General features: G+C 38.1%; 2 protein-coding genes across 28 annotated transcripts in view; one reads left to right on the top strand and one right to left on the bottom strand.

Annotated features, from left to right (window-relative positions):
- Positions 1 to 13,127, top strand: part of TIMM8B (translocase of inner mitochondrial membrane 8 homolog B) — a 1,180,384-nt gene that overhangs the window by 262,075 nt on the left and 905,182 nt on the right. The window lies entirely within an intron of this gene.
- Positions 1 to 13,127, bottom strand: part of NCAM1 (neural cell adhesion molecule 1) — a 313,863-nt gene that overhangs the window by 271,343 nt on the left and 29,393 nt on the right. The gene's annotated exons all lie outside the window — the stretch shown is intronic.

Here is a 13,127-nt window from a genome sequence, read left to right as displayed (position 1 = left end):
TGAACATGAGCACTATGAATTATTTGGGACATTTCATTTGTCCACACACAAAACAAATAAAAGCATTAGTGGTAAAATGACACATATGACCATCAGTACTCTTCGGACATGGAGAGTCCTTTGAACATGTTTCCCTAACACACAAAGGGAGAGAGAGACAGACAAAGAGAGATCGCTGGACAAGAGACTCACTGAATAATGACTTACTCCTTTAATAGGAAGAGTGATGCCCTCATGGCAATATTTTAAGCTTCTCTTCTAAATGATTATGAGGCTTCTAATTATGTGGATCTGGGTATGTGAAATACCGAGAAACTAAGACCGAAGGAAATGCCTGAACTATGACACTGATTGGCTCTCCTCAATTCAACTCAATTTTCTGAAATTGATAAGATTCTATTAAACAGCACCTTTCTGTCTCACTAAGACCAGTGGGGACTATTTTTGCTTTTCTCTCAATGGTAATTAACTTTAAACATTAACTTATTAAAAGCAGTATGTAAATATCATAAAGCAGAATCCAAAATTTGCATAATCTTTTAAGATAAAACATAAGACTTCCAGGAAATTTCACTTGACTTTCCCTTTGCAGGAGCCCTCAAGGTGTCTACAATTCCTCTCTGCCACAGGAGACTTAGCTAGAGGGCCCACTTGGAAAATATAATTCTCTCATTGCTGGCCTTCCTTTCCCTCCATTATCCCAATACTGATCCCGATATCTGAAAGGTGCAGAGGAACATAAGACAGAAAGGACTTAATGGAAGCCCCTTCAAATATGCATTACTCTGACAAGGAGCATTTATTTGATTTTCTTCTTCTGTAGAACACAGATTCTAAACTTTCCTCTCAAAGTTGTTCACTTGTTCCTACATTCATTTTGTAAAAAGGTACTACAAGCTTAATATATAGCCTAATTTTGTAATATTTTAGATATTTATGGTATTGGTTCTCCTCAATTCAACTCAACTTTCTAAAATTGATAAGATTCAATTAAACAGCATGTTTTTGTTTCACTAAGGCCGGCAGGAAATAGTTTTAGATTTGTGTACTTTCTGAAGTTTCCCTAGAATGGAGTAGAAATTCATTGCTTCCTTCGCTCCTTTACTTGACAAATATTTATGAAACAGCTTTTGCAATGAACATAGGTTTCCGCTTTGCCCGTATATCTGAGGAAACAACTGCTGCCCCATTTTCAGTCCATGGGATTCAGGTGGGGTCGACTCTTCTACCCTCCAGCTCCAGGGTTAGGGACATCATCTCCCCAGCTTACTAATTGTTTCAGAAATGGGAATCTGGCCCAAACCAAGCTAACCAGAGTCACCCCTAGGGCTTTTGTTAGAACAGTTAGAAGGAGACAACCTCTTATTTCTGGGCTGAGTAGTCTAGAATTGTGGGTTGCTCTAATTGCCTCCCCACGGAGAGAAGCTGCCTGGGAATGAAGCCAACGTGGAGGGAAGCACAGCCAAAAGATGGAAAGAAAGGCTGTCCTGATGATATCATCTATCCACCTGTATCCCGCCATGTCTAAAGTACTGCACCGCACCACTGGAGTTTTTTGAGTTTCCTAATCTATATGAGCCAATAAAGTCTGAGTTATATTTACGCCAGTCTGGGTTCTAGTTCTGTCACCTGCAACCTCAGAGCACTAAGACACCTAACCCAAGGCTAGTCACCACACGAGCCTTCGGCCTACAATGGCAAATGAGACAAGTCAGTAGGTATCAGTGCAGCTTTCACAATAAGAGAACAAACAGGGACGACTGAGTGTCCAGTTGAAAGAGCCAGCTTCACAACCAGAAACACTCAAGTTCCAGACCTTGCTGTGCTATTTACTGGATATATAACCTTCTATTGTCTCCTTCTAGAAAAGGAGTATTGTTGTACCTACCTCACAGCCTGGTCTCAATTACATGAGATTCTAAATGAAAATCACTTAGCTAAATGCCCAATAAACCATGACCATTATTAGTAAGGGAAACTTGATGGAGTTCTACACCCACAATTCCATGTCATTTGAGTAGAGAACTCAGTTCTGTTACATCCAGTAATTCCTTGAACTAGGGCAAACATTCCGATAATAACTTCTACGCTCCAGGAAACATGGCTATTCATCAGCACAGAGTCTATATGCTTGCTGTTCACAGTTTCTGTGTGGGGTACACACAATCACAAAGAGGTGATCGCTCCAGACCTAGGAGAACACCTGGGACACTGGTTCCCCTCATCACCCTGCTATACCAAAAAGTGCAGGTCACACATATAGAATGGCTGTTCTGAAAACCGACTAGAGGGCTCATGGATTCTCTCACCTCTAGGTGAACTCTCCAGAGAATTTCTATTTTGGGATTTGGGGCAGCATGCTTTTCAACTTCAGATTGAAGACATGGAAACATTCCTTCTTTCCCATAATTACAACCGAAGTGCCTATATCCTGTAGAGAAAGACATGGCTATATACATATACATATACACGTACATGTATATGCGTGTATGTATATATATATTTGCGTGTGTGTGTGTGTATCTGTATATGGAATTCTATAGGGTTGCCTTCAAACGCCAAAGAGCTTAAAAGCATTTTTTAAAAAGTAACCATTAGAATGCAACCCTCCTATAGCAACCCTGACCCATTAGCCTTCCAGGAACAGAGCATTAACCACAGAACACCCAAAGATCCATCAATGTAACATCTACTCTGACCCCTAGAAGATGCCATCTGTACCTTAGGAGGCTGTATGTTAATTCACATAGTCATGCATTATACCTCTTCAACCTGAATTCACCATATTTCATTATCTCATGATACAGCCTGAATTCACCATATTTCATTATCTCATGATACAGCCTGCACCTAGTTATCCGTACTATCTGTCCTCACCTGATCATGTTTTGGTTTAGGATGACATAATAATAATACTAATAACACTTCCAACAATCACTACTACCATTCACTGTGCTTTTTATGTGTCAGAACCTTGAAAAAGAGGCAATCTTATCCCAATTTTACTAGATAGCTCTGTATTCTTTCTGTTCACAGCACTTATCACAACTGTCATTGTATCATTTGTGTGATTCTCTGTTCCACACCTGGCTCTCTCGCTAAACCATAAGCTCTATGAGATCAAGGACTACTTCCTTTTTACTCATCATGTTACCTCCAGCACCTAGCTAATGGCTGGTTTTAAGACAGTCTCAAAGAATACTTGCTGAATGAATAAGTAAACCAACATTCAGATAGTGATATTAAGTGAAAAAAATTAAGTAAAATATATGAGATCAGACTTAATTAATCAGTGGCAGAATATCAGGCCAGGTCTACCTCCCGGGTGCACACTCTTTCCTCTGTGTAACAATGCCTCTTATTTATCTGAGTCTTCACTAATTTGAATTTATTTTATAATCGAAAGTGTACCAGGACAATCAACTGCCATGGTGACTAATGGTGTTTTAATTTAAACAAACTCTGTTTATTCATAAGCTGATGTTTTAATGTAAGTAAACTTTACTTCTTACAGTGAGCAATAACAAAGGTAAGAAGTATACAATCAGCATACACTTCATTCTACAATTACGAATTGCCCAAACCTCTCCTGCAGCCCTTGGGATGACACAGCTGTTGTAACAGGCACACTGTCTCAGGGGAAACATGGCTCGAATGTGATTACCTGGAAATGACATCATGATTTATGACACAATTTTCTAAATTCTAAAGCTGTAATTTATAATGAATCAGACAATATCCATGTGGGACCTGGTTTCCTCTTAATTAGGGTTATTGGCATCATCCACTTTTCTCTAATTTTTTATTTTAAAAAAAATTTCTTCAAAACATGAAATGCAGACAGACTCAAAGGCTCCATAATTTGAAAATGAGGACCCGGAGAGCTAAAAAACAAAAAAGGAAATAAAATACTTTAAATAGTTTTTTTTCAAGATTCTCTAGAAATTCATAATGTGGGGATATTGTAAATATTCCAGAAAACATGAACCATCTTTTAACTTTACTGGTATGTTTCAGTGGCACTTCTGTTCCCTTTGAACAATATGGAATAAAAATTACCAAGGTGAGCCATAGACACAGCTACAAAATGAAGAGACCTTAAGTTTTATTTTTAGCAGTACATTTTTCGCTTAGAGGAGTGAAGGCCTTTTGAGAAATCTTTCCTGATAAAATTTCTACCACAACATACATAATCAGTATTCCATACAATATCAGAAGGAGGCCTATAAAATTATCACACTATTTTAAATTCCTTCCCCCATTTTGAATGGAATGGTAGTTCATACAAACATGATGGTTTACAGTAAATATACCCTCTGAAGGAGCCAGGTGTGTAGGACCTAATCAGTAGTTAAATTAGGATCCGAAATAAAGAGGGGGAGGGGTCTGGTTTTTGCTTTTATTTTTGGCTCAGTCCATCAAGTATGAAACTATGATGGTCATGTGTCCTTGAAGTATAGAGGAAACTTCTTTAGCTTTGTGTTTAAAACACTTGATTTATTTGGCAGAATCCAAAAGCTCAAAAAAACATTTTAACTGGTGGAGAAATTCCCTTGAAAGTAAAGTTCTGGATGAGAAAGTAAAAAAGAGACCTGGGCACACACGATTAAATTGGGCGTGTATGAAAGACATTCAGAATTTATGGTAAGAATAGGGTAGATAATCGTTTTGAGTTTTTGACTAAAAAGTGGTAACTGAAGCTGGGAGAAAAGGAAAGCATCTTCGTGTCGCGAGGTGTTTGGAAAGTAGTAAATGTTTGTATTTTAAATGGCAGTGAACACAAGCAGAACAGATGGGACCATAAAATGGGACTGGGGAGGGTGGGGCAATTATTTGGAGAATTAGATCAGGAACTACGCTTGCACCTAGGATTTTTTTTTCCCTTTTTCCTAACTAGGATACACCACAATTTATTAGTAGAACATAAAGTTTAAATATTTCTTTTACTAAACCAATAATAAGAGAATATAAAAGTCAGATCAAGCAGGAATCCCCATCTCTCTGCCATCCATCCTCAAAGAAGTCTAACTGCCTCCAGGAATCGCAATCAGACAATACCTCATGTGGGTCTCCAGCCCTACAGGCATGTGCCTTGGTGAACTGGCCACAGTTCAACAGAAATTACTCTGCAATTTCAACTTCTTTTTTGATGAAAACATCACATGACACCATAAAAGCGCCTGAATGTAGAATCAAACGGCAAAAGTTCTTGTTGGCCACTAAAAAGTATGCGCATATGTATGAGCACTTCCCCTCTCTGGGCCTCAAGTTCCTCACTGTGTCCTTTTCAACCCTAACATTTAGTGACTCCAGGACCTGAGGATGCAATCTAACTCCAGCTCTGTCCTCTGCTGAGCTCCTGAACTGGCACTTCCTTCCCTCGGAGGCTAAGGTTAGGCAGGCCAACCCACCTCCTGGCAAACCACCAGAAAAGATCGAAGCAAAAGTGTCTTCACGGGAAAATAATCATTTTTTAGGCTTTCATAAGAAGAGAACAAAATATTCACAAAACTATACACTTTGAAACAAAATCATCAATTAGCTGCCACCAAAATACACTGCTTTGGACTTGAAAATAATCTTTGATGGGGATAACTTATTACTTTATTTAATTACAGTTCTTATGAGAGATAGTCCAGGAAGCAGCAGCCTTAAATAATTTCTTTAGGTCTTAACTCCCTTTGATTCATTCATTTACCTTCCAGCCACACAGAGAGAAAGCAAGAAAGAGAAAAAGGGGCTACATATGGTAATGTGCATCTTATTATCTAATAAATTAAATCATACTATTCAGGAAAAAAAAAAAAATCAACTTTTTCCTAGCCCTGAACTCATGACCCTATCATTTGGATCTTTATAAAAGAAAAATCGAAAATAATGAGCACTGTCCCCAGAGCAGTTTTACCAAAGAAGGCAAAAACATTTTTCATAGGACCATTTTATGTGGTCTCATTAACCTCTCTTTTGAAAATTCACCCTCTAAAAACAAAGGACATGACAACACCTATAAATCTATTCTTGCGGCGAATTAATATACTATGTAATTAATTCATGTTCCTTCATTTTAATTATCACTAGTTTTTATGTTTGACTTTGGTGGAAATAAATTAGCCTTTTAATTCTAAGTTGTTATTTTCTCAAAATAATCATTTCTCTGACCCAGGCAGTGTTCTGTAACACCCACTCTCTCACTGCAGTAATTATCTTTCTTTTCTGATTAACTTTCTCATAAACAGGAGGAAGCCCAGGAAAGGGAGTGAACCCTGCCTAGTACATCCTTGTGCCCACTCCCTCATTCTTCTATCCTACACAAGCTTCTCATGCCCACTGCCCTACCAGTCCTGTGTCCTGTTGTTGGGAGGCACTGCTCTTAGCCAGCTGTTAGCACTGGAAATTGAGCTGATAAAGTAATCCTTACCACAGGGTTTGCCACTAAAAACTTGACTTCTGTTACCCCTACCAGTAATGTCTGCATTTTAGCTGGAGAAATGTCCTCCCTAGAAAACCACTGTATGATGAGCAGGCCAGAAAAGGGATGAGGTTCCTTCAATGACATTGTTATCCCACATTCCAGCTTTTTCCATGCAATTATCAGATTCAGCTAAAAGTACCAAACTATGGGCTCTCCCATTCCATAAGTAAAGACAAACGATAAATCATTACAGGAGAAAATGCCTAGCCTCCTTAATGATGAAATGCAGAATAAACAACTGCACTACCCTGTCACTCTGGAGTCCAAAATGACTGCATAAACAAGAGGTACACAACATTAGACCTGATCATGTCACTTTGGGTTTAATTCCAAGAAAATAATCCCAAAGCAAAATAATCATTTGCATCAAGATGCCTATATCATGCTGTTTATGATAATAAACAATTAGAAACAAGCCAATTTATAACAGTGAAAGGTTAAGTACACTATATCATACCAGCGAATGCCTTACCAATGTTAAAAGACAGTACGTGTGAAGTTTATTTTGCAAGATGATTAAGATCCAGAGATCTGCAGTACAAAGTCATACCTATACTTAATAATACTGTGTGATTGTATACTGAAAAAAGTTGTTGAGGGTAGAGCTCATGTTAAATGTCCTTACCGCAAAATAGAAGACAGTACCTACGTAAGCACATAGTTTTTAAAATCATATATAAAATAATGCTAAGTAGGAAAAGTTAAACATCATATTACACACTGTTTACAACAATGCAAAGTGTACAAACACACAGATAAAAATTGGAAGGAAACATAATGTTTTAAACAGAGATTTAAATGAATTATATTCCCTTTTCTCTGCTAAATTGATTCAATGTGTAATGACTTTAAAAAAAGATCAAAATAGTGGACAAAGGGGAGGAGGACAAGTCCTCAGATACAAATGCCACCAGGAGTTTTGACTTGCACAAAGAGCATGATTCTTATGTTCAATGATAACTCAATGTCTCAGCCCTGCCGGTGGTCAGGCTCCACCACACTCCCACCCAGTCAGGCAGAGTTGATTGATTACTTCAATAGAACTAGCCAAACAGAAACAGACATGGGTCAGTAGATTTTTACCACTGGGGCTACATTACATTTATATATGAGACACGGCCAAAGATCTTCACAGCAGGCTCAGTCCTCTATATTTCCCTAAAGCTATGTCTACACTAGTCAATTCATCTGAAAATAATCAAAAACTATGCAGAGCTGCTCTATCTTTGCTATTGCTAGCTACAGTTCACAACTGCACATTATAAAATCATTCCTTCTCCATTTAAAGTACAAAAATAGATAACAATAGCATGCTAATTAGTGCCTTAATCCCTGCTTAAAATAGCACAGCTTACAAAACAATTCTGGCTGTTCGTACATAATATCAACAAAAACTTAAATGTCCATAGCACTTTATAGTGTATAAAATACTGTTGTAAACATTAGTTTATGCCACCCCAAGATTCTTACGTTAGTTAACATTCAGTTTAGCTTACATTAAAATAGAGTGTCAAGTTCTAGCAGCTTTCTAATTGCAAAAAATAACTAGGTAATTAACAGAAGTATATATTAGAAGAACTGCTTCTCAGACAGCTATGATATGAAAAATGAAATTACTAAACCCAACAATTCTGTTAATACAAAGTAAGGTGGATGGGTATCAAATCCACCATAAATCTCATTATTTTTCATATGTCCTTTTAATGCCTATGTATTCCAGTGACGGGGGGTGGGGTGCAGTTTAGCATTCATTCCTAAATACAGCAACTCAACTTTCATAACTACTGTAATTCAGCAGTAGGTATGAAAGCATTTACTCAGTGTTGACTATGTGCCAACCTTATATAAAGATAAATAAGACAAGGTCCCTACCTCCAGTTACTGAGACAAGGCTGTAGGACAGCCCTATTGAGCTTGTGATCAACTGAGGCTCTCAAACTTTGGGGTGACAGAACACATGAGTTTATAACTTTTCTCACCAAGACTCCAATATCTTTATAATAAAAGGATAAAGATAGCATACAAACACACAAGCAGAGAATGGAAGAGCCATCGACAAACAAAGATTAAAAGATTTCTACAAAAGCAGGTACAAAATAGTGCCTAAAGAAGCAGGGTAAAGAAACTCTGTAGAAAATTCATCTTTGGGGGACCTACAGCTTAGGAAGGAGCTGACCTGCCCTGTAGAAACCAAGATAGCCTCCAGGTGCAGAACTGCGGGGTACTCTAAGCATGATGTAGGGGCTGCCAACAATGGGTACTAATTAGTCGGGACTAAGAAAAAGTTACAGACTAGACTGCTGACTCCTCTTCCCCATTGTCCCATCACTGAGGGCTAAATTACCAGGTTTCTGGATCTCAGGCTAATACAAGAAGATGTATCAAAATGAAGGGCATAAGTTTTCATATTGAAAAGAGCCACCACATAAACAAGAAAATGAATTTTCAAAGGTCCACACTTAGATTGCATTAAAACGTTTAGAACACCAAGGATAATGAGAAGATCCTACGAGCTTCCAGAGAGAAAAATAAAGTCATCTACAAAAAATGAAAAATCAGATTGGCGTCAGACTTCTCATCAGAGTCATAGAGGCTAAAAGATCATGAGAAATGCCTTCCAGCTATAATGTGGAAATTCTCCTCAGTCTAGAAGCCACACCTTGTTAATCCTGTAATCAGCAGGACAGAATAAAGATATTATTAGATATCTATGGGAAGAATAGACATTATTAGAAATGTGTCGACTAATAATGCATAAAGTTTACCTTTCATTCACTCTTGCTTTGGGAATAACTTGAAATTTTGCTCAAAGCTAGATGGCAAAGCAGAAAGAAAAAGGCATTACATTACCAAAACTGGATTCAGGCAAGAAGATCAATGAAAGGTCATCCCAGGGTGACAGCTGTGCAGCTGATCCAGGGTCAATCAACCCAGAAGAGAGTAGCAGACAGGCAGAAGAATCATGGATTCCTCTTCAATAAGGGATTTCACAGATTTGACACTCTCCTTGGGTATCAAAGAGTAAAGACACTGGAAAAACTTAAGAAGGTCACATAGGCAGACAATGAAAGGGAAAAAAAGACTAGTAGAAACTCCAATACTTCTTTATAGGAAAGGAAATATAATAATTGTATACCACTTGGCTCCTCAGTGAACAATATTTACTTGTTCATCATAATGTAAAAAGTACAGTTTTCAACTTTCAAAATTTAAGGTATAAAGAAATCACTGATAACTTAATTATGGATAAAGAACAAAATGTAATGTTATTGACATTGATAATATAAAAATTTTAAAAACAAATGTTAACAATTGGAAGAAGAATGATAAAAAGGATAGCTGAAGGGAGTACAGGGATACTATGAATCCTCATCTCACAAAATGAGGAATCAAGAGACATCATCTATAATTGACAACTGATATACTTTGGATATTTGTCCCTGCCCAAATCTTATGTTGAATTACATTCCCCAATGCTGGAGGTGGGGTCTGGCGGGAGGCGCTTGGATCATGGAGCAGATCCCTCATGGCTTGGTGCCATCTTCATGATAGTGAGTTCTCACAAGATCTGGTCATTTAAGTGTATGGCACCTCCCCACCCCCAAGTCTCTGTCACTTGCTCCTACTTTCCCCATATGACATGCCTGTTCCCTCTTTGCCTTCTGTCATGATTGTAAGCTTCCTGAGGCCTCCCTAGAAGCCAAGCAGATGCCAGTAGCATGCTTCCTGTAAAGCCTGCAGAACCATGAGCCAATTAAACCTCTATTCCTTATACATTACCCAGTGCCAGATATTTATAGCAATGCAAGAATGGTCTAAAACAACACAAAAAGCAAAGCATCAGTTGACCGCTTAAAATTAAGAATTTAACCAACAGAGGAATTATAAATACTGACAGACCTGTTTTGGGATATGAAAGTTTAGTGAGGTAGGGTGACATAGGGATATACACTTTCTTTATCACAGCATGAAGTCAACAAATAAGGAAAAAAATTGATAAATCAGGTAATAGGATACATTTACATAAAATGGAGTGGAGAAACGATTTTTGTATTTGCTTATACATTAATATGAAATATTTTCTAGAAGAGATAAGAGTTCAGTGATTTTTCGGGCCGGGCGTGGTGGCTCACACTTGTAATCCCAGCACTTTGGGAAGCCGAGGTGGGCAGATCACGAGGTCAGGAGATTGAGACCATCCTGGTTAACATGGTGAAACCCTGTCTGTACTAAAAATACAAAAATAAAAAAATTAGCCAGGCGTGGTGGCGGGCGCCTGTAGTCTCAGCTACTCGGGAGGTTGAGGCAGGAGAATGGCGTGAACCCAGGAGGCGGAGGTTGCAGTGAGCACAGATCGCGCCTCTGCACTCCAGCCTGGGCGACAAAGTGAGACTCCATATCAAAAAAAAAAAAAAAAGAGTTCATTGATTTTTCTGTGTTTAGAGGAGATATCTCAGTACATATATTTTTATGCTTTTCATTTTCGAACCATTTAAATGAGTCACATTTTAAAACAATTAGACATATTAAGTTTAAAACATAAAAATATATTATTTAGCAATATGCAAGCAACCACTCAATGAAACAACTACAAGATGTAAAAGTGGTTTCTTCTTCAGATGGAAAATAGTAATCAGTGAACTAGTGTTTTTCATTGTAAACTCGCTTGCATTTTTAACAATTTATGATTATGAATTTTCATTGAAAAAAATGCATAAAAGTAAAGAAAAATCTCATATTGAATAACAGGCCTCTTTAAGAAAGGATGCCTTGAGAGGAAGCAGTTGTCCCACAAGAATACAAATAATGAAACATCCTCTACAGTCTCCTCTCTCCCATTTTCTCCATAGCTTCCTCTTCCCTGTTCCTCCCAAGAGATATTCATAATTACAACAGAATTTCCAATAAAAGATGCTTCAACACTAAAAATAATATAAAAATATATTTAATGCCATAAAGACTTAATAAAGTTAATAAAAATGAATATTTCTCCTTTAAAACTTTTATAAATGAGGCAGGAAGCAGATGTAAACTGTTACATTACTCGTCATTAAAATAAATGGAAACTTAAGTTACTGTATCAACTTTTACAGGACATATTGCCAATCATAAAATGTTTTATTATGCACAATTAGTAACTGATGATAGTACAAAATATGTCTAAAATTATTATCAAAAACATTTCCTTCAATAAATACAAAATACAAAATCTAATGTTGAGAATAAAATTTAAAATTCAGGAGTCCCAGAGGCTGTCCCAGAACAATGAGTAGTTATTTGTGTGAACCTAGTCAAGTAAGCTCTGCTCTCTTTCTTCTTCACTTCACTTCTTCATTTGTAAAGTGAGTTGGGTAAACTCAATCATCTCTAAAATACCTGCCAGCTCCAATCTTTTTTTTTTTTTTTTACTTCTCAGGCCATATACTAGTGAACAATCAACAGCAAAAGATCACTTAGTGAATGTAACCAGTTCATAGCCATTAACATCTACTTATTCTGAAAGTCAGATGAACTATAATAGCCTATAAACCACATCACGTTGTTGAATCTCAGTGAGGTTACTGAGGCTTTTTCAAAGTGCTGCCTCTAAATTCTAGTTTGTTTATTCAATCGATCATTTGATATGTCCTGGGGTAGCAGACCGAGGACCTAAGTGTGAATTTTGCTTTTATTTCTATTAAATTTCATCATGTTTAGTTCATTAATCCAACTTATTGAGATACTGAATCCTGATACTATTACCCATCATATTAATTTTCAGTTCCAATCCATGCCACCTATAATGGCATTCTACCTAAAATACTAATGTAAAAGTTGAATAAGAAAACACAAGAGAACACCAGAGAGATGGTGGAACAGATGCACGTAGCTCCCAACAGAGACAGTAATTTCAGAGCCCTCTACAGCAAAAGTGCCTTTAATGGAAGCTTGAAGAGCCAAGTAAGAGACTGTGAAACTCCAGTGGAGCACAAGGCCTAGGAGAACCTTCTGATAGGACAGCACTGCACCCAGGTGACAGACTCTCCTACCATGGCCCTAGCTCTAGACCCAAAAATGGCTTCCATACTCCTGTGGACTCAGCTACAGCTCTGTTTGATCATTGTCTTTCTATCAGAACCATTCACCCTGGGACCCAGAAAAAAATCACACCCACTCGCACCATGGATAATAAACCTACAGACCTCAGCTCTACCTGTGGATCAGAAACAGCCAAGAGACTTGGCTTCAGTCCCTCTCAGCAGCGGTCAGAGATTAGTCCAGCTGATCTACTAGGGTCCCAGAGAGAACTGTATCTCTGTAAGTCCCCGGAGCAGGGTTGCTGACTTCAGTCCCACAAAAAAAACCTGAAATGGCTCTGAGACTGGCTACAGTCCCTCTCAATGGTGGTCAGAGGTAAGTCATGCCAGCAGCACTGAGACAAGATGGAGACATGCCTTCCTGAGTCTTCCAGGTAGCACTGCTGACCTTAGACCCAGCTGTGGGCCCTAAAGCAAACCTGCAACTCAGTTTCAGCCTTCTTCAACCATAGACCAGGGCAATAATGATTGCCCAGGGACCCAACCAGTGACCCAGTGGGAAGATGTCCCAGGGACCCAGAGAAAAACACAACTGTCTATGAACCTAGTAATCAAGCCTGCTCTCTACAAACCCTAAA

Source organism: Macaca thibetana, chromosome 14 (assembly GCF_024542745.1).
Source record: "Macaca thibetana thibetana isolate TM-01 chromosome 14, ASM2454274v1, whole genome shotgun sequence".
NCBI classification, from domain to species: Eukaryota; Metazoa; Chordata; class Mammalia; order Primates; family Cercopithecidae; genus Macaca; species Macaca thibetana.
The sequence above is the reverse complement of the archived record's forward strand: the minus strand, read 5'-3'. Positions and strand labels throughout refer to the sequence as shown.